Source organism: Struthio camelus, chromosome 17, assembly GCF_040807025.1.
Source record: "Struthio camelus isolate bStrCam1 chromosome 17, bStrCam1.hap1, whole genome shotgun sequence".
Taxonomy (NCBI): Eukaryota; Metazoa; Chordata; class Aves; order Struthioniformes; family Struthionidae; genus Struthio; species Struthio camelus.
The window spans coordinates 19,478,998-19,495,739 of NC_090958.1; the positions used below are offsets into that span (position 1 = coordinate 19,478,998).

The window sequence follows — 16,742 nt, forward strand, 5'->3', positions numbered from 1 at the left end:
GCCCCGCCCCGGAGGGGGTGTCCGGCCGTGCCCGGCCGCCGCGCGCCGCAGCCGGGCAGGCCGCGGGGCTCCGTCGTGCCCAAACTTTCCTTGGCAACTTCCCCGGTGCCGCGGAGCCAGCGCGTCCGGGCGTCGTTTGCGCGGCTCCCGCCAGGGTAAGCGCCGCCACCGGGGAGGGGCGCGGGGTGGCGGCGGGACAAAGGTGGCCCGGCCCGGCTTGGCCCGGCTTGGCCCGGCTCGGCTCGGCGGCGGCGAGGGGGGCGCGGTCCCGTTCCCCCCCCGGGGGTGGGAGGCGGCGGACCGGACCGGACCGGACCGAACCGGACCGGACCGCGGTGCCGAGCCGCGGCGGCTCCGCGGGGCCGGTACCGGGACCCACCGTGGTAGCGGCGCTGCCTGTTTCTCGCTGCGTGAGGGCGAGGTGCGAAGCCGGATGGTCGGAGGGTGTCTGAAGTGGTCAGAAAAGGGGAGGGGGGGCAGAAAGCCCTCGGCGGCCGGGGCCGGGGCCGCCCGCGCTGGCTCCGCGGGCACGATGAGCCCCGGGTGACTTCTGTAGCGCTGCGTTTATCCCGCCCCCCCCAACCCGCTTAGCGGTGATAATGTGCTTGGCGGTGTTAAACACACGGATAAAGACCCCCCCCTTCCCCCCCCCAGTCTGCACCGCGGGGGCGGGCGGCGCTGCGGGGGGGGGGCACTGCGTGACCGCCTCGTGTCGGGCGCTTCTGCCCCCGTCTCTGTCCTCCGCGGTTAGTTGCAAGTGCCGGGGCGGGGGGTGAAGCCATCCCCCTGCGAGCCTCTTCAGTTGTGGGTGCGTATGTCTTTGCTTTTTGGCAAATCAGGCCACGCGTGTGTATATGGGTTTTGTTTTTTTTTTTTTCGCTTGGGAAGCGCGTCTGAGGTTTGGGTGGACAGATTTGTATTGCTGCCTTATGTCACGCAACCCTTCACGGGCTTTCTCTTCTTAACTCCAAATGTAAGCGATTCACGTGTGAATGAAGTGATGCCAGTTCTGTTTATGCTGCGTTTGCGTTGAGCTAATTGAACCGAAAGATCACGCTGAGATCGGTTCCCACTTCCCTGAATTTGCTTGGAGTTCTGCACTTCCTTCTTGGAAGGAGCAAAATCGGGATTCTGAAAGGGGGGCGTTAATCTGTGAAATCACTTTATTTCCCCTGTGGTATCATATTTAGTTGCGCAGAAAAGCTTTGCCCTTGTGGGTCTGTTTGCAGGGTTGTTAATGTTCCTGTATTTCCCCTGTTTGAAGGTAGGAGATTAATCTTGTGGATTCAGGTATTGACTCGACTTCTATTCCCGTGGCGTAATCTGTGTGATTTTGATTTGTGTATGTGGAATGGGATTAAGGAAAATCAGACTTGGCAGATGGCAGGAAGCTCTTCTGTACCGTTATGAGATATTGTAACCCTTTATTATATCTACAGATTTCATTCTTCAGAGCTTAGTAATATAATTATTTTCAAGATAAACTGTTGCTTATGACGAAATAAAATATTGGCACTGTGCTAAAGGAGTTGCAGCATATAGCAATTGATATTTTGTCAAAACTGGTGTTTTGTTCCATCGTGGTAATTATGGGCAATTTTCATGGTAAGCAGAAGAGGTAAACTATGTTTCCAGGGTAACTGAAGCTATTTAGCTGCTTTAGAGATACCAGCAATCTTCATTTCTGGCAAAAAGTATTTTCTTTTCCTTATTTCTCGTCTGTAAATTAGAAAGCTTTGCATCTTCTTAAAGAATACTGGAAATCATTGTTTCTGTTTATTTTTCTGTGGCATTTTAGGGTGTGGTAGAGAAATAGACAATCTATGGTAGAAATGTTAATTAAGCTGGCTGGCAGTTTAGTCCAGGTATTTTCCCAAAATTCTTGTAAGAATTTGCAAACTTGTTCTGCCATGGATAGCATAGGATTTTCTTCACTGTGTATTATACTTTTTGACTGTAAAATAGGCAAGAATATTTATTACCAAGAAAAATCTAAAGCCTTATTACTTTAGCATAATTAAAGAGGTAAGAACCCTATTTAAATTGAAAATGTAGCCTGTAATTCACCTTTGATATGTATATATGTTGTTGAATATAAAGCCTTAATCTGTTCCCTTTCAGACTATACTCTCAACTTATTAACTTATTCTCTATTTAATACATGAATTCCTATTTAATCAAAGAATTTAGGCAATCAGGTCTATAATTCCACTTGAGTAGATTTTTTTTTTCTGTTCTTTCTTTCTTTTTTTTTTTTTTTAAAGGAGGATGAGGAGTGGTAAGGGATCATTTACCAGTAGTTGCTGTTATGTTTGTCATGGTGCTCATAATATTTCTCTGAGTATAGTCTGTTTGCTTTAAATAATATTAATTTATTTTCATAGACATATATGTACATATGTGCATATATTTATAAAAGAGAGAGCAAAGTAACTCGTGAGTGACATAGTATTGACATTCCCTAAAAAAGTAAAAGTGTAGGAGTATTTTCTAATTCAGATATTATGTCATTTCTGGTATCTTATTTTATATGCGATGGAAACTGATGTGAATGACACCACTAAAAGGTCTGTGCTTATTTTGCAGTTTTAGAGGCTGCCTGTCTTATGGATAGAGGACAAGGGTCAAAGCGTAGCCATGTGTATTGCTCTCTCCCTATTGAACGGGGCTTTTGTGACAGGCTAGCCACCAATATTTCAGGAAAACTCAAAACTCTGATTCTTTAGCAACTTACCTCCTCTGCTCATTGCCATGCCAAAAGCTGAGTAGCCATGGTATTCATTCTCTCCTCCTGCTACTACCCCCCCCCCCTTTTTTTTTTTTAAATAATATTGTTTGCCAGCCCTTACTACTCAATGGACTAAACTTAAAATTTAGATAGTATATGAAAGAAGCAAGTGCTGACCAGCAGGTCCCAGGCTGATATAGATGCAAAGCTTAGGTATTCCACCTTGCTGGATTCTTTGTGCAGCTCTGTGATTTGGCTTGGGTGTTGTCCTGGACTCTGCTCCATTCAGTGCTTCTGTTTCTCTGGCTACTAGATAATTTTGAAATCAGTCTTGTCACCTCCCTTCTCTTCTGCATGAGTTTGGTTACTTTAAAGGAAAAAAATGAAATCTTTCTCCTTGGTGAAGAATGTGTTGCTGCATTAGGGTGCCTTCACCACCTTGTCTTTTCTTCAACGTTGTTCTTTTTTTGAGCTTTGGTAATGGAGCTTTCTGTCTTCTGGTAGCTTTTTCAAGTGTCATTGGAGTAAAGCTGATAAAACCCCAATGATCTTTCTCCTGTCTGTAAGTTTGTAAATAGCAGTAAGCAAACTTCCTATAGACTTGTCAACTTTGATCTAATGGTATGGTGCCGTTCCTAATCAGTTCCTGATTCAGTACTTGGAATCACATTTGAAAGGATTACTTTGAGTGTATTGGGTAGGGACACAGTACAGTTGTGGCTGCAGAAAACTACATCTCTGGTACCTTTAGCTGCCCATATGTTGCAAACATTGGACTGGTTTCTCATTGATGAATCCAATATAACATGATTTTTTTCTAAAAGTAGAATGTTTTCTCAAATTGATATTCCACAGAAATTGATAACACTGTTCATTAGGCAGGGGAAGTTTCACCTTTGGCGAATGAATGAGTTTGTCCTGACGAGTTACCTGGTGTTGAGTTAGTTAAAAATGTGACTAGTAAAATGTGTGTGTGCCTGTGTGCCAATGCAAGTTTTTACATGTTCTGCATCCTGTTATTTGTAATGTCACTATTCTTTTCTTATTTTCAAGCTATTTCTTTTTATAGGATGTTTCCCATGCTAGTTGGAAATAATTCTTTCACTTTCAAAGCATGGTAAACTTGCATGATGGTAGTGGTTGTAGGGAAATATTAAATTTCTTAATGTTTGCTGCCTATTTGTATCATTAATTTGTTTCTTACAGTAGATGCATTCATTTTGGGCTCCTGGTTTAATTCTTAAGTAGCAGGCAACTTTCAGGAGGAAAGTACTATGTCTATTCAGTGTTTCAAAGTGAGGTTCATGGACCTCACAGGAGATCATACTATATTCTGGGGGCTGTTCGTGAAAACATGACTGAAGTAAAATTACTTAATCCTGCAAGTTCAGGCATGAAGCTTGCACTGATGCTATGAACACAGTCTGTATCATTTCTTTGTGTTTGATGCACAAGGGTGACTAGAGTCTGAGAATGTTGTAATATTTTAGGTGTGTTTTCTGTTTTGTGTATAGGAATCGACCAAAGACATCTCACAGAAAAAGCCACAAACTTTTCACTATTGCCTCAGAGATCTAAACTTTCTATTTAAATGAAGACTGGTTGCAAAAATATCCTTTATAGTGAAAACCAACATGTGGTTGTCTTGTTGAGTTTGTGGCCAAAGAGACTGGAATAATAGCATCAGGAGAGCTGTGACGTTCCCTCAGCAGCTAACTGAAATTAATCTCGAGTCCTTAAAGCAACCTTTTGAACGTCCGTAAATGTAACTGCTTAACTAGAAGACATAGTACTTGATAAACAGTAGATGCACCTGTCCTACGCAGTCAGATGTTCTGACTTTTCTTGCAGCTTTATAGGAATTTGCTTCTGGATTGTCATATGCTTACTTCCAGAGAGAAGTGACCGTAAAGGACTATTTTTAAGGATGTACGCTACCTGCTGGTAATTGAATTTTAATGAGTTTGAAGGGCATTTCTACACATTTCTTTGAACTTCCTAGGCCTTTCTTTTGAAACTGTGTTCTATTAATACTTCGAACAAAGATGGTAACAATTGAAAACCTAACAAATCAATTGCTATTTGCATTGAATGGACTGCTGTGGGTGAAGCAAGTGTCTGCACAGTGGACTTCCCATATTTAGGTTTTATAAATGTCAGGGAAGAGCAGATTCTTAAGAAAACTTGGATACTGAGTTTTGGCAAAATATGGTAAGGTTAGGATGATGACTAATGTATCTTTTCTCAGCTATAGGTGGAAGAAATCATAATGTTTCCCTTCTTATCTCATGATTGGATTTTAAATTAAACTGATATGACCAGAAGATCTCATCAGAAAGGAATATACAGTTCTGCTTCATAGTTGAGAGTTATTTTCAGACCTAGAAGTAAATGATCTTGTGAGAAGGAGATCTTATGAGAAGTACACCTCTGTAAACAGCTTAATCTTTAGATTCTTTCCTCAGATCCAGGTGGCTTATTTTCTCGCTTCCAACTGTCTTTGGTTAGTTCTGGAAGTGTGTAATGCTGGAACTTCTACAAGCATAAAATCCATCAAACAACTTTCCAAACTGTTCGGGATTATTTTTCAATGCATATATGTGAGTAAGAGCAATAATTCCAGATTGTTAATGCATATTTTAGCAATTCTGAATAATTTTAAATTCCCTTGAAACAATGGGAGTTTAATTTTGTTTTTACATTCTTCATCCTTGCAAAATATGCTTGAGGAAGGGAAAGGTAACAAATTTTATAGGCCCATATGATTGTGGTAATGCAATTTGAGCGTTCTAAGACTGCAGAGGGTCATTAACTGAAACACTGATTGTTTTTTATTTTGAGTCCTGTCTTATGAACCTGCATTTAAATATTTGATGTGAAGTCTGGGCTTCTTTAAAGCCTTTAAATTATGGTGCTGTGAATTAAAAGTTCTTAATAGAATCAAGTGCTGAAACAGAACATTTTAGCTTATAATAAAGCCATAGCATGCCTGAAAGAAGATAAATGTTGGACTTGTAAGTGTGAGCAATGAAGTTTCTTGCACTTTGAAGTAAATATGAGTCAGGATGGTCATTAGCTTGCTCTAACAAGTAGAAGAAGATAACCAGAACTTCAGCAATTGAGTTGTTATCTACCCAGTTTTCGTTTAGGGGGAAAAAGCATGTATGCAAGTTTTAGAAGTTTCTTGAAACAATATATGTATGCAGCATATGAACATCTGTAGCTTTTGTGTAGTTTTTGGGTGTCTTATTTCACAGAATTAGCTTAAGCTTCAAATTGGGGTGATTGGAGATCAAAGTATTTTCCGGGTCAAAATATTCCTTTAATTTGGACGGGGGCTGGGGAGAGCATCGCTTGAGCCGAGTGGCCTGTTAACTCAGGCTTCAGACTTGACCCAGTTACAGTTCAGCTGCGAAGTCTGCAGAGCTCTGGCATTGCTTTAAAATGTGTGTGCTCTTTTGAGCTAGGCCAGCCCAAGAATAGACAACTTTCTTTGCAGCAAAAGCAGCAGTTGGATGCAGATACGATGAATGTCAGCAACTGAAGGAAGAAAATTAGCTTCTCATTGTTTAAATCTAAAATACTTAGATTTGGCACCTTTAGGAGAAGCGAATATGCTAATGCTTTATTGTGTTCATTATTAGAACTAAAGAAAAAAAAACTATCAATTTTACACTACCGTATCTGATTTCTAAGGGTAAAAACCTGCCGGGACTTTAGTGAAATGCATGAAACTATATGAGTATTTGAGTGTGCTTTTGCTAATGCAATGTTGTTGCTATATACATCAGCCAGTTCTGTTAATATTTTTATAGTGACTCTTTTTCTTAGTATTCTTCTTATTATTATTATTCTTAGTATTTCTTAGTCTTAGTATTTACATCTGCATCTTTCAACAAGTGATGTCAGTAAATGTGCAGTTCTACAACCTATGATTCCTCCTGTTGTAAAATTAGGATGGTCTTTGTTCTGCAATGTTGATTAGAAGTTGCAAGTTATAAATACTAATGGCAATTAAGTTTGTCTTTATTCCTTAAATGAGCTCAAACTTCAGTTGGCGTTCAAGTCTGGCTGCTTTTTCAGTTCAGCTTTAGTATCAGTGACTCTTAGTAGAGAGTGAGTTGTGCCAAAATTTAACAGGGATGTTTATCTGCTGCAAGCATGCTCGACCATACAAGGCTTTCGATGGACAAAGCTGTCTCATCCGTAACGAAAGCTTTCAGCTCAGCAAAGCCACGATACATTTTAAACGTGGTTGGAATTTTTGGCCGCTATAATTATACTTGATTTTCATGAGAACATTCAGAATTCTTCATTGAACAGAACGGGTATAGATTCTGTTCTAAAACGGGCATTTATGCTACAGTTCTGCAGCTCAGCTGTCTTTTTCCTTACCTGGAGACTTTACAAGAAATGTTATTTTTATTATTTGCTGTCAAACAGAGCTCTAATTTTGTTAAATGCCAGATATAATCTTCCTTTAGTATATTTTAAGCAGCATGATGGTTGGAGACTTATCTAATAATATCCTATTTTTGCGGTACACACAGTGATACAAAGTTGTTCTTTTGCATGTTATACTCAAGCTTACAGTAACAGTTATGAACAAGAAAATAGATAGCTTGATTTATTCGGTTAACACAAAGTACTTCTAAAATGTGTTTGAATTTGGATCGCATAATTCTGACCAGTCATCTTAACATTCAGTTTACATTCTTTTTGTTGCTAGTGAAATATTTTACTTGGTAGCAAATTGATATTGAGTGGTGCTCCACAGTCGTCCTGTGAGCCTGCAGAACAGGTTTCTGCGTTTGTCTGCCCTGTTCTCACTAAGCTTCACAGAGCAACGGATGTTTTCTTGACTTCTTCCTTAGCTGTACTTGAACCACAATATACATAGGAAATATTCTTCAATAGTTACAGATCAGCATTTCAAGAAGGTCAGGGAAACTTGTTTCTGCGTAGTGAGCATTATGCTAATTCAGTTGTTAAACGTATTGGAATTATGCTTCCTTTTGATTCTGCAGTGTTTGCAAATTCCATCAGAGCCTTTGCTCTGTACTTGGAATACTTAGGGTTAGTTTTGGACAGGGAGAAGCTGTCTTGTACACGGTATTGTAATCATGTGGAAGAAACAAGTCTGCAGATCTCAGTTTACAGTGAGTCCTTTAAATGAACTACATTCTTAGATAGTAAGGAGGTAATATGTAATACAATGAAGCAGAAGTTTGAGCCTTGTTTCAAATGAAATATGTGTTTTCCTCTTTGGAAGACACGTCCTCTTTGGGATAAAAGGCTAGGATAGTCTAGCAGGTATAATGATTGAATTCATTAATTATGTGCATACAAGAACGAAATGAGCTTGTGTATGGAAGCAGATGTGTACTTTAGGTCTAGTTATTGACAACGTCTTACAAATACTACTGAGCCCTTTCTCTCATGTTTGGTCTTAAACACCAGGAATGTGCTTTAGTATTGTTTGCTAAGCAGCATGTGTGAAATGTCTTTGAGATTTTTGTGATACATGCCTGCATATCTGGTATACAATGTAATGTAGTGATCACACATAGTGTCCTATTTGTTGGTATTGGACTGTTGCATGGAATGTAACAAATGGTTATTTTTTAATGAAGTTTTTGGTACCTTAGGGATATGGTCAACTCAGATCATTTTTGCAGAAACTTGGTTCTGTAAGCAGCAGGCTAACAAATCTTTCAAATTGTCTCCAAAAGTCTCCGTTGCACCACTTTTTGGAAACGTAACAGCTTTAATCCTAAACTAGAACACTTTCAAAATGCTGCCGGTATGGATGCTGAAAATGGTTACTTCAAGGTTAAAAATCTTGCCACCTTTGGTGTTCAGCTTGGCTTCTAGAAATGATTGTGCTCTTACGCCTGTAACTTCCTTTTTAATAACATCGGAAACCTGAACTCGGTGAAATTATTCTGGGTGAACTAAAAGGCTGATTGTACCTTGAGCTATGATAGTCTGGAGCCTTCCCATGAGTTCTCAAGCAATATTACTTTTCCTTTTCTGACCATCTACTTCCCAGGGCTCCTGTATTCTAGAATTTTCTTACTGCTTTAAAATCTATGTTCAGTGTGGCCTCCTTCATTTTCTGCTTATATTGGCTCCTTCAAACGCTCTGAGACAGTTGCGTTCCGGAGATCCATATCTCAGCATACTGTTAATTATGCCGATTCCACCAGGATTCTAGTTGCTCAAGGGATTATGGAAAAAGCCTGTAAATCTGGGAGAGGCACCAAAAATCGATATTTTTGAGAGCAACTTCAGGAGTGTGGAGGAGAAGGAGGTTAGGAAGCAGATGGCAGGTGAGCATCTGGAGACCTTTAAAAATGTTAATGCCACATATTGGAAGGCAAAGGATGCCATTTGGATGCTTGGCAGTGTGGCACCTTCCTGCTCAGCTGCTCTGGGGTGGGGGGTGGGGGGTCAATCTGAGTCCCTGGCATTGCTCTGAGCGCGGTGGCCGCAGCCTGTGCTTGATGGGCTCTGAGACTGGGGATAGTAGCTGCTAATGGAATAAGGAGAGATTCAATACCTGAACTTGTTTTCAAGAATGCACTTTAGTCCGGATTCAATAGTACGCTCTTGGGACATAACCAGGAATGTAACTAGAGAGGAAGCTGGAGTTACAGGCTTGTGAGGCGTGGATATATATTGAAAATACATAATTAATAGAATTCTGTTTGCAACTGTTTAACCAATATTGGCTTTACCACAGCGTGCCAGATAGTGCTCATAATAAGTTGGCCTGGCTTTTGTTAGGCACTAAAATCTATAAGGTTTATTAGCTTTTGCTGTAGAGTAAGCCAAGAGGTTGCAGGCTGCCTGAGCATGGGACGGACAAAAACTCCAGTCTTAACTGAGCAAGGAGCTTGCCTTCTGCCAAGGGCCTGGGAAAAGATGGTGGTTGTTCCCTTTAAACACAGATCTAATTGCTCTCTGCTGAAGTCTAAGCTATGGATTACTGGAAACTGAAAGGAAATGTCATTTTGTGCTTATGCTGCTGTTCTCTTTCCTAAAGCATCCTCCACTGGCTGGTGTCTGAGAAATGCTGGGATATGTGGGTCTTTGATTTCTCTTCCCAAGTTTGCCGCTGACTTGAAGAAACCTAATATACATTTAACCTCTGCTTTTTGGATTGGTATGGCTTCTGCTCTGTAAATGATTTGATTCAGATGGACTTCCTCATGCAGAAACTCAAGATACGATGCTAGTTATCTATTTGATAGATATGACACACTGATGACAGCGTGATGTCGTTCGATTTTGAACTTGGAGACCTGCAATAAAAATCTGGTCAGAGAGTCAGCTCGGCAGACTTCCCAGTAGCCGCAGGTGGTGCCAGTTGTTTCTGCTGTGCCACCTAGGCGTATGACGGTGCACGACCTCAGCAGGACTTGCTGTGCCTCCAGAGAGTCACGAGCACGTCTCCTGCCTTCCAGATGCATCCAGCTGCATTAACAGTGATGCCAAAACCAGGATCCGTTAGTCACACTTTGCTGTATGGCTTTCCAGGGGCTGGAGAGGGCATTGTTTTTATTTTTGTTTGTTTTGGATAAGGTTTCAATCAAACAAACCTTCTTTGGAAAGACATTGTTTCCAAAGTCACTGTGGAACCATTCTCAGGTAATTAAAATGCTATTAAAATCCATTCTTTGGCTGTCCCAAGGCGCTGGGGGTTGCTGTAATGCTTGTGTGAATGCGTTTAGGTGGGTGTGATTTGAGGAGGCTTCTCCATGCGGGTGCTTGCTGGCAGCTTTGTGTCAGTGAATGCTTGTGTGTAGGTTTTGGGACTGGGAAAACTGTTGAGACTATACCAATGCTCTCTAATTCCTCCTAATTTCTGGGATCAAAAGTATGCCTGAGTCAGGTGTTCATTGTTAATCTGCCTTAAAATGTGAGTGATCTCTGCCTTGTATCAGTTGTTGTTTGATGCTGTCCGTATCTTCTGTTTCTTTCTCAAATTGTTTTTATGTTACTTTTCTAACTTTGTTTTGATATGTTAGAATGATTCTGTGGCTTTTGGGTTTAAAACCTACCAGAAAGTTTAAAAGGACACTGTTCACTTGGAGTTAAAAATGCACTTTTATTGTATTATGCTTAAGCTGATAAATGTCTTCTAAATAGCCATTCATGTTTTTCTTTCTGTCCCCTTCATCCGCCTGTTAGTGTGTTGGGTCAGACTGAAGGATGAATTCCCCCAAAGTTTTGTTTGTTCGTAGTCAGTCGCTTTCAGGTTCTCCACGCTTCCACTGTTTGGATTTCAGTGCTGTTCTGTTTGCTCTTCTTCTCCTCCCCCCTCTTTTTTTTTCTTCTTAAAACGGTAACGTTTTAAGTATCTTAATTGTCTTTCAGTGAATAGTCAGGTTATTCCCCTCACCTCCCCTTCCCTCTTCTGCTTTCTCAAGCATACAGGGCGACAGAGGAAACTTTTTTTTTGTAGTCTTAAAGCTTCCAGGTAGTGTGTTGACCAATAATTCTTTACAGGGCATGAGATTTTGCTGAATAACAAGGTACTTGTGAAGGACAAGGTAGTAAACAATGGCTAATGTGTAGGCTTAGTGTCGAACTTCTTGGCTTAAACATGCTTTGTTCACATATCAGAAGAAATATAGTAGCTGCTGTTTTGATACCTGATAGTCAGAAAGAACTTCATGATGCTGTGTTAAATTCTTAGTCACGTTCGGAGTAAGAGGAAACTCTTTCTTTGCTGGATTGCTGCTGAGAATAACCAGCTAACAGGTAATGAAAGAAACGTGCAAATTAGCATGAATGGACAGTATTTTTGAAACAGGTAATTGTATCAGTGGAAAAAAAGCTTGTAATTTCTTGCATATGTGAAAAACTAGATATGACCACCGAAGTAAAAATGGGAGCCTGGTCATTGTAGCAGCAGCAGTACACCATTCCTTACATGACAGTTTTTTTTATGGGTTTGCATCTTGGGGCAGATTATTGATGCCTGATAGGGAGTAGCAGCCTACTGTAGTAATGTATCCTACCCAAATTAATGCTATGTGGAGGAGACAGGGAAGACATCAAAGAGGTATCTAGAAATTGTTAACAACCTTCGAGGCAAACAGATTAATTTCAAAAGATATAATTGTTCTGTAAAACAGAAATAACGTAAGACATTTTGGCCCAGAGAAAGCTGAATGCTACCAAATATCTTATTTCTGTAACAGTATTTCATTTTTGACTTAAAATAGATCTGACCTTCCCTCACTGGTCTAGAATTTTTTTTCGGTATTTACTGCACATAAATGGAACTTCTAATTCTGATGCTCATGTCCATTTGAGTTTGTTAAATGAGTTTTAATGGCTCCATCTCTATCCTGAAAAGCGTGACTGCAGTAAAACTAATCCAATTGAAGACAGCGAATAACTGACTTGTTCAAAACTGGGTCATCTTTTAAGTAAAGCACCTGAATTGCTGCTATAGGATCAATAACTTGGGAAAAGGAGGGTTTATCAAATAACTTTCTTTTGCGTCCTGTGTAGCGCTTGGTAAAATAGCTTGGAGACTGGTATTTTTAGTGGTGTATATTGTTGGCCTACCAGGATTCTTGTTGAAATTGGTGGGATTTTCCATGTGGTAGGCCGTTCCTGAGCGCACTGGAAAATTTCCCTCAGTATTGATGCCGATAACTTGTAAAACTAAGCCCATGACTAATGCTACTATTCCTTCCATTTTAGTTTTAAATATTCTTGGATTATGGGGTCTACACGGGCAAAAAGAGTCAGTTATAAAAATTCCTCTGCATTCACACATCTTGGAGAAAAGTCTGTAGATCTTGTTTTACATGGTGCACAAAAGAAAGCCTTGACAAAGGTGAGGGCTTGTCCTGAAGGTGCTAGTCAGCCTTGTGTCTTCAAATTATGGGACACAGAAAAAGAGGAACTCACTAGCCAACTCAGTATTATGTACACTGCTAGAATTGTTATTGTCAGTCAGCCGTTATGAATGCTGTTACTTAAAATGTTGCAGGATACTGCCTACAGCTTTTTTCTTTTTTTTTTTTTCTTAGGAGTTGTACATAGCACGCTTGGTTATATCCTGTGATAATTAATGTGATGAATCATGAGGAAACAAAGTATAATGCAAGAAATTGTTATAAGTATAAACACTCAGTTGCCGTGCTCGCTCTGTCTTTCAAAGCATGTTCTTTGGGACCGGGGATTGTTTTTGAGTGCGAATGGGCGTGAGTTGATGAGACACAGTAAGCTCTATTTGTGTTCTTTATTAACGTTAATTCTGTCAGTCTGTCTTAGTATTTCTTTTCCAAATGTAACAATGTGACATCATTATTGTCCACTCCAGACATTTGCAACGATGGTACAGTTTTGTGGCAAACTTGATCTTTATCTTAAAGATTGCTACAACAAAAAGGAACGTACCTGGAAATCGTTTGTTCATGTCATGTCAAATAACCTGGGTTTGAAGGCACCTCCAGAGATCACCTGCTACAACCTCCTGTTTAAAGCAGGGCCGATTCAGAGCATGCTTCTCCCATTATACTGCAGGTCATTTCTAGAGTGATGTTTGGAACAAATATTTTGGGCTTGATTATAGTCACTTGTTAACCAAGTTAGACTACATGCTTCTATTATGACTAACACAGATATCTGAAAGGTAGAATAGTGGAGTGAATGGAGAAATTGCTACGAGACAATATTGGCTTTCTGTATTAAAAGCAAAAGGTGTCTTTAGCAGCAAAATCTAAAGTTGCTGAACACAGATCTTTCTAGTGCATGATTTCAAGAAAACAATTGAAAAATCAGGTAATGAAGGCATTGAACTGTATACTCATAAGACCTGAAGTATAGTTATTCTAAACAAGAATATGCAATGATAACATTTCTTTAGCTAAGTGAAAGCTTAGAGGAAGCATATCACAGTATCTGTGCTCTAAGTCTTTATTCTGTAGAAGGAGTGTGTATTTTTGAATGATCCTTTTACCTAGTGATTGTTCAGCTTTGGAATTTATCTTTCAAGATAAATACAGATGCAAAACTAATATAGTGTAAATCCTCTTTTTTTTCAGTAGTGAAGGAATCTTAATGCTTAGACCTCAGTTACAGTTTTTAGTCATTTCCCCCACTTCCCACTGCAAATGTGGGCGACTGGAGCTGTAGAGATTACATGGCTCTTGACCTTCTTGTGGCAGTGAGTAGGCACTGTCCTGTACATGGATCTCTGTGCCTCTACTCTACTGGGTAGAATGATGTGGGGTTTTTTCTTCTTCTTCTTTTTTTTTTTTTCCTGCTCAAACAGGTCTTGCAGTACCTTGTGAGCAAACAGTGTTTTCCCGAAGACCTACTGTGTCACTTAGAATTTTCCCTCTTTTGGAGGAGTTAGCAGTAGCTGTGTGGTGACCCAAGGCAGCTGGCTTTGAACCTTCATGGTAGAACAAATGAAGATGAAAACATGAGCAAAGCTATCTTCCTCATGGAAATCAAGCAGTTTAGCTTTGCCCAGACATCCTATCTTGAAGAGGGTTTTTTATTATTTTTTATTTTTATTTTTTGGTTCTTTATGGTCTTGTATCCCATCATGTTGTTTTTGTCCTTCATTTTATGAATTTAGGTTTCCTTCAGATGATTAGACTTCTGAAGTGATCTCTTATGGTGTTGAAGGTAGTGCTTCAAGGCTAATAGTTCCCACGCATCAGTCTTTCTTAATATTGAAGTTTTCATGAAATTATTTTATTTTTTTCTCCATAGGGTAATATCTTAACCCCTGTTTCAGCAGTCAGACAAATATATAAATGATATAGCCTTTATAAATTAGTACTGGAAGCTGCAAATCAATCTCAGAACAATGTGAGTTGCGTTATCCTTTCTGAAGGTGGTTTACTGGGCCAGGTCACAAATGCATTTTTCCAGTGCTGGAAATCCTGTTAGAATTTGAAGAGGAAGATCAGATCCTCAGAGAGGATTATGGGCTTTGTCCTTTCTTACAGTCTCTTCTGACACAAAAGCACCTGCCAAGCATAAATGCAAGCAGGAAATGTCTTCTCACATCATGCTATTTCTGTAATATAGTGACCTTTAGAAGCGCAATTTATACAAAATGATCTGTTCCCTCCAATTCCTTCCTAGGTATACAGGGTGATGTGTCATGTTTATTTCTAAAGACTTTATAGCCTTTGCTTGCAAACAGCAGTTTTATGGAAGCACTCATCTATATTTATAACAAGTAGGAGAAGTTGTGTGTGTGTGTGTGGGGGGGGGGGTGTTGTTTTTTGGGTTTTTTGTTTGTTTTTTGTTGTTTTTTTTCTTTTTACCCAAGCCTACAGTTCTGCTGCACCGGGTACTTTGGGTCAGAAGCAGACATACCTCTCATCGCTACCCTGAGTGCTGTCTGTTTGGAAGTTCACGTTAGCTTTATTTGTTTCCATACTGGCAGGCAAGCTCAGTAAGCCTTTTTGCTACGGGGATTTTCTCGGGGATATGTTAACCTCACATGTGTTCCATGAAGTAAATGGTTTTCACCAGTGTTTTGGGGGGAACTCTCCCAGTAATACTGTTGTTTTAATGCATTTGCAGCAGCTGGGAGCTCTGAAGCTAGCAAGTGTAATGAGCAAAATAGCAAATCCAGTGGTAATATCTGTGATTCTGTCAGCTTCGAGGTTAGAGACAGTTGTCCTTTGTCTTCCCTTCCTGCCAAGGGGAAGAGAAGTATGCACTATTACAGTCGATATTTTAAGGTGTGGGTGGTCTCTAAGCTCCTTTTATTGTTGAAACATGGTACTGAACATAGTGTTCTGTAGGGAAAGTATCAAATGGAAGACTGTGCCAAAGTGTCGTCGTCTTTTTATTTTCTTTCTCTCTCTCTCTCTCTCTCTCTTTTTTTTTTTTTTCCTTTCCTCCCAAGCTCCTATTTGTAGCTGTGCTCCAGACAGCTGGCTCAGCTATCGACATACTCTCCTCCCAGCCATGTCCATAACATCCCTTTCAAATGAAAGCATTCACACTCAAGGTTGGAGTGTCTATACAAAATGCAGACCTGCCTCGCCTCTGTGGGTTCTGCGCAGTACTAAGGGGCCTTCAGTTAAGAAGCGATGGTCAAAAGTGCAGCCCCTCTAAAAGGTTAGAGGGATTAGTAGTTACTTGATATATTTTTGAAATGACTTGAACCAAATTTCATCTCTTCTTCTGAAGCAAGGTCATTTATAAACAAAAAGTTTATAAATAAATTAGTATGTGATGAATTTTATTGTAATCATGATATATAGCCTGATAAGAGTCCAAAAAAAGACATTTCCAGGGATTTAACCGTGTTCCTTTGGAACCTGTGCAAAAAAGTTATTCCAAACAAAATTTATTTTAAGTACGGTTACAAGTAAAGTTAAACTTTGTGCAACAAGGAGATCATGTCATTTGTACAAAGTAATATGGAACTCCATCCTAGAAAATAATTAGTCTGAAAAGGATTGAGCAGAAATGCCAGATCACAAATTAAACTATCCATCCTCTTTTTTATGTTAGTGATGTAACCATTTGGGAACTGCAACTAGGCTACAGTTCTACCTGAAACAACCGAACACATTGCTGTAGGAGGCATGGTTTAACTTCTTTTTTCATTTCCATCATCAATTCTTCTTGTTTGTAGATGATGGCAAAAGTGCACGCAAAATCTGATCGTTAATGTTTCATCTGGCATAGAGTTGAAAAACAGGTGATAGTTTCTGGATTTTCTTTTTTTTTTTTTTTTGCCTTAAACTGGTTATAATGTTGGACAAGTCATTTGCAGGCCTTGATTGAGGGTGAGATGCACTCACAAGGCTGAAGGCTAGAAGCATGTTAGCAGGAGTTGAAGCTGACCACAAGAACAAATGTTTGATGACATAAGCAAACAAAACAGTGCTTTCTGAGACCTGCTGGGAATACTGACCTTCTGCACAGACATGCTCTTACCTTTACATCAGCATTACGCAGCAATTCATGTTGTTCCTGCTGAATCTCATCCTGCGTTGGCAGAAGT

The 16,742-nt window shown here is 40.0% G+C and overlaps 1 protein-coding gene across 3 annotated transcripts in view; it reads left to right on the top strand.

Annotated features, from left to right (window-relative positions):
• Positions 1-16,742, top strand: part of KIAA1671 (KIAA1671 ortholog) — a 91,332-nt gene continuing 74,590 nt past the window's right edge. For 2 of the 3 annotated variants that reach the window (XM_068911669.1, XM_068911671.1), the window contains exon 1: positions 1-155. The gene's annotated coding sequence lies outside the window, so the exon portion shown is untranslated. The remainder of the gene's footprint in view (positions 156-16,742) is intronic. The other variant, XM_068911670.1, reaches the window with a different exon arrangement.